The sequence below is a fragment of the Lolium rigidum genome, chromosome 1, assembly GCF_022539505.1.
Source record: "Lolium rigidum isolate FL_2022 chromosome 1, APGP_CSIRO_Lrig_0.1, whole genome shotgun sequence".
Lineage (NCBI taxonomy): Eukaryota > Viridiplantae > Streptophyta > Magnoliopsida > Poales > Poaceae > Lolium > Lolium rigidum.
In genome coordinates, this window is record NC_061508.1 from 297,807,003 (window position 1) to 297,813,002 (window position 6,000).

The window sequence follows — 6,000 nt, forward strand, 5'->3', positions numbered from 1 at the left end:
CATTGAGTAACCTGCTGACTCATGGGACCAGCATGTCATCCTCTATGTACAATCAACTTTCTTTTTTCTTTTGATCTCAAGCCGTATTTGATACGTTGAGACCGATGCTGCTAAATGGGACCCGCATGCCATCCTCTATGTACAATAAAGTTTCTTTTCTTGGATTATCTTTGGCTCCTTATATTTTGTCACTTGCCTTGTTCTTTCGATCTCATGTCGCCTTTGAAACGTTGAGTAAGCTGCTGGCTCATGGGTCCCGCATGTCATCCTCTACGAACAATAAAAGTTTCCTTTCTTAGAGTTATTTTTGACCCCTAATTTCTGGCTACTTCCTTTTTCTTTTGATCCCCTGCCGCCTTTGAAATGTTGAGGATTCTGCTGGCTCATGGGTCTCACATGTCAGCCTCTATGAACAATAAACCTTTCCTTTCTTGGAGTTATTTTGACCTCCAATTTCTGTCTATTTGCCTTTTTTAAGGGATTTCTATTTCCGTGCCCTCCGTTCCTTAGTTGTGCTCAGTTTTCCCCAGCTCCTTAGTTTTTCCTCAGTTTTCCCCAAGTGCTTGTTTGAAACCCGCAGAAGGCAGCTCAGACGGCAGGATTCCCGTTAAGTTGACCGCTCCGTGCTGACGTGTGGGGCCGTGTCGTGTGGGCCCGCGTCGCGTGGGGCTGGTAGAAAGGGACCGCGTGGGACAGGACGAGATAGCGTTTGGTTGCACGTGACCAGGAGCTGGGTTTTGCCTCTCTCGGCCATTGGCATTTCCCTTTTAAGAGTACCTTTTCTCGCCTCCTTCTCTCTCGCCTTTTTTCACCTAATTAGTATCAAATCTAGGGAAGCTTGCATTTCTGTCTTTCTTCAATTATTATTTGTGCCTTTTGGCCCTCGTTGTTTGCCCAATATGGCAGACAAATCTAGTAGGGAGCCCAATCTAGTACTCCATCTCGGTCCATATGTATGTAGTTAAATCTAGAAGCAAATCTACAGGGAATGTACGATAAATTCACAAGGTCATATAGTAGAATAGGGATAGATAATATAGATAATAAGCTGCATTCAGCAGCCAAACATAGTAGGGTTCGAGGTTCTTCACAGCGAAGTACAAGCACCATCATACTAACAACATAACAACGAGGGATCCCTAGCTAACAACAAAGGGATCCCAACAACAAAATGGAGGAGGCAGCAGCAGCACACGTCCAGGACTCCGCCTACCCCATCCGCCTCTGCCTCCACTTGTTGCTCCCCTTGGGAGCCTTGGGCTTGGAGCGGAGGCATGCGCCCGCCGGAGATCTCGACCCGCTGGATGCTGCGGAGGTGCATGCCGAGCGCCAAGTGCTTGGCGCGGAAGGAGTTGGGGTTCACCGACGCGCCGACCTTGGGGTTGGTGTGGCCGATGTTCTCGGCATGCGTGAGGACGCAGTTTAAGTCAGTGCCGCCGAGCCTCCTAGTGCGAAGGGGCACTCGTAGACACCCTTGGCGACGTCGAGGTAGGAGACGTACGGCCGACCTGCAGCCTCCGCAGCACACTGGCGAGTCTTGACATCATGGTGCTCGTCGTCGCTGCCGACATCGCTGCCAGGCAGCTGATCCATATCAAACGGGAATTTATTAGTGAATGAGTTGCAAACGTGCATGATAACAAAGTTAGGAAAAACAGAGGCAGCCTCAGTTAGAGTGGACACGATTATATGTCTACAGGGACGGTGTAAGCGAACCAAAGCTCATGCACAACAGATTTGTACTACGTAAATGGTTCGTTGAACCCTCCCTGTAAAAATCTGTGCCCACTCGATTCATCATAGGCAAAGAAACAGATTCCGGATCTGAACTTGAACACATTCCAGATTATTTGCAAAATTAAACGGTTGATATCTTTTGATTCGTGCATAAAATAACTGATTGAGATCCTATGATTACTTGCATAAATTAACTGATTGAGATCCCATTATTACTTGCATAAATTAACCAAACGGCCGAACCCCAAATATTAAACGAAATCAAGGAGGGATCAAAGCAAAATGGAATAAAATCGGCGCAAATATTAGCCCAATACTCATCCATCCACAGATCCATCTACACCAGCACAAATAGGGTTCAAAAAGGAATGGGGAACAAAAAAGGAAGCAAACCGTAGTTACCTCGTTCCATGGGTCCTCTATGCAGGTGTCGTAGCGGTTCGGGGCGGGACGTACGGCACCGGCTCGTAGGGGTCCCATCCCGGCGGGATCCGACCGCGACCGGCGGCAGCAGCCTCCGATGCACCGGCGGAGGCGGCGGCGACGTACGTTGAGGGGACGGCGGCGACGTCCGTTGAGGGGACGGCGTCGAAGAGGGAGGCGTCGCGCTTGGAGCCGACAGCGCCGTGGACGATGGGATTGGCATTCTCCTTGTCCATCTCGCCGGCAAAGGAGAGGGAGAGGGAGAGGGTTTTTTGCTTTGGAGAAGATGATGGGACGTGAGGGAGGCGGCGTTGCGTAGGCGAGTGAGAGTGACAGAGATAGTGGGAGGAGGTGTCTATAAAGGCAAGGGGTGGTTAATGCGACCCGCGTCCTACGCGTCCATCGCTGCACGTCTGCACGTCTTGGACTTCTGCAATGCACCACGCGTCCACGATTGCACGTCTTCGACTTCTGCACCGCGACCGGCGTCTACGCGTCAAATATTGCACGTCTTTCATTTCTGCACCGCAACACGCGTCCTCGAGTCTAACCCTGGAAATTTAGATATACTCAGGTATAACCTCGAGCATTATACTAGCATTTTTTGTGTGCTCAGTTTTCCCCTTGAGTGCTAATACCGGCTAGTGCAATATGCTCAGTTTTACCCTCAAGTAGCTGGTCAACAGTACAGTCAACAAATGGGATTAACTAGTTAAATGAGTCATTTAATGTGCAAAAATTCCGAAAAATAGTGGCACATACTCATGGAGTCTTTACCACAAATTGCCAGTTCTCAAAACATAGATAAGTCATAGATAAATCAAGTTTTAACACAAATTGCCACTTCTCAAAGGCCTTCTCAAATCACCTAGTAGCTATGAAGGTGCATGGTTTTCCACAATAAGCCCTTCCCAAAACAGACTTTCCCCAAAATATACTTTGTCTAAATGAGGCCACAATTCTCACACTCATGTATATTTGTATTGCAAATAGTTTGAGATAGGCCAAGATGGGTTTTATTGTACAAAACACGCATTTTCCATTTTTTAAATCTCATATTTGAATCCCTTAGTCTCGTTTATTACATAGGTGCCCTTGGTTTCTTGATACTACTCAGTTTTGCCCTCTCCCTCCACAAATTCTCTCACATGTGCAACATTGCCCTGATTGGTCTAGCCCATGTCACGCGGATCGTGCCCGCCGACCGTTGATCGTATGATCTAACGGGCAGGATAACCCCTCTCTCTCTCTGTCGGCGGTTACTTTCCACTCTCTAAGTATGCTAAAGGGCGGTTTTCTGTATTTATTTTCACGCGCTAAAAATTATAAACTCTTTTAGGCATTACTTTTCACGCAAAAAATGATAAACCATCACCGATTTGTTGTAGCCATAAATTTTCACGCAAAAAATGATAAACCGTCACCGATTTGTTGTAGCCATTAATTTTCACGAAAATCCCAAATGATAAACCATCACCGATTTGTTGTAGCCATTAATTTTCACGCAAAAAATGATAAACCATCACCGATTTGTTGTATCCATTACTTTTCACGCAAAAAAATGATAGACCATCACCGATTTCTTGTAGCCATTACTATTCACGGTAAAAATGATAAACGAACCAATCTATCTATCTCTCGTATTTGAAGTTTGGAAGGGTTCACCATCTAGTTATGTTAACTTTCGAGGTTTTGACCTGAAAACAAATGGGTATTATAAAGGGAAATAAAAGTTCAAAAAAATGTAAAAACGAAACAATCTACCTATCTTTGTATAGAAGATCGTCCGTATGATTTTTGAGGTCATTTAGAGAAGGTAGAAAAAATCCCTTTTGAGAAGGTCGAAAAAACCTAACTTGTTACAAAAGCTGGTTTCAGTGAGACCTAACCAAATTTGGCATACATTATGCCATATCTATAACAACAAGGAGTATCTAAAAGGGAAAGTTTCACAAAATTTGAAATTTATGGCGAAAAGGATGCCATACATGATGCTGTTTTTCGAGGTTTTGACCTGAAAATCAATTGGATATTATAAAGGGAAATAAAAAGTTCGAAAAATATAAAAACGAAACAATCTATCTATCTATGTATAGAAGATCAGCTGTATGAAATTTGAGGTTATTTAGAGGAGGTAGAATAAATCACCTTGTTAGAAAAGCTGGTTTCAGTGAGACGAAACTGGCATGCGTTTAAGCAAAGTGATTTTTTCGAACATCTCCAAATGATCCCAAATTTTCCATACATGATGCCATACGTGTAACAACAAGGAACCCTATCTAAAAAGTGTCAAAAAAGTTTGCCCAACCGTATAGCTCTATCAAAAAGAACCTCACCATGGCGCTAGTATAATTTTGGGCTTAGTTACAAACTTTCGTTACCTAACCTTCAACACGAAACTTGTTTCAAATCACTTTTGGCGTACAAGAAACAAATCCCTCCTTGATTCGAGCACCACAACCTCCAAACTTTGCCGATGCCGATATCGGCATGGTCAGAACGGCTATGCTCGACGCCACTGCTAGGTCCCCTTCGGGATGCAACCTCAATCCCGTCCCCTCATTCGATCACGGACACACCAGAGATACCGCCGAGGCCAATGCCGAACGTACATGCTGATGCCAATGCCGAACATGCATCCACGCCGATGTGGGCACGGCCACGCCTCCCCGCTATTCTGGACGCCACAGACCACCGCGAGGTCTTTCCCTTCGCCACCACACTCTTCTAGCACCCATCTATACACGCCAGAAAGGAGAGACACTAGTTTTCTCTACATTGCTCGCGTTCGTGTCGGACACGGTCAGTCAAAGTTTTGAGGTAGTCGTCGATGTCGTCGACCATTTCTTCTCTTCTTTGCATGGTTAAACGCGTCTAGTTCATATCTATCTAATGCGTCTGGTCTCTCCTCATGCAGTTCTTTGTGGACGTCGATCTCATCTCGGCACCCCGCAGACCACCTCCTCCGTGCCATCGCTGTAGAGCTCCGTTTAAAAATCTATTCCTACCCGTGTATTGCCCCTTGTATCAGCGCCATGGCCCACTTGTCATTCGATATACCGAAGCCCCACTCGTGCGTGTTTTGGTCAGGGATACATCGATGCTTACGGTCAAACAAAGATGGATGGTCTGACGTGTCTTTGCGGGCTCTACATGGCCGGTCAACCGTCGGGAAACCGACCGTTACAACATCTGTGATGGTTTCAGACAAGGTCTTGGGGAAAACTGAGGAAAAACTAAGGAGCTGGGGAAAACTGAGCACAACTAAGGAACCGAGGGCACGAAAATAGAAATCCCTTGATCCTATACCAATTGCGGTCTTCTTATACCCGCTATGATTTCACCTATCATCTTCCTTCTTTCAGGGTTTATTTTGCAAGAAAACCACTAGCTGACACTATGAATATAGTATCCTGAGTGATTCTCATGCATTCCCTCTTCTATATTGACTATGGATCTGCCTCAGCTTCACCATAATCATCATATTTCTCACCTTCATGCTTCTCATGTACTAAAATGCTCCTTTGTTGAGGCTAAGCATGGGTTTTGTTTCGTACTTCCATCAGAGTATTGTGGTTACTTCCCACAACTTTGCTTCCTTTTTTCTGACGAACATTCATCTTGTCTTCAAACTCTTCAGGATTCGTCACTTCCTCACATGAATGCCATTACCCTCTAGATCTATAGCATCAAGTAAGAACTTGATATTGCAACATGCACTTGCATATCAAAGTCGAACTTCATGTATGGATCTAATCAATCAATGAAAATCCAATAAAAGCCAAGAAGATTCAGCTTTGTGCATATAATACACACCATCATAAGCCTGAATATAATAGT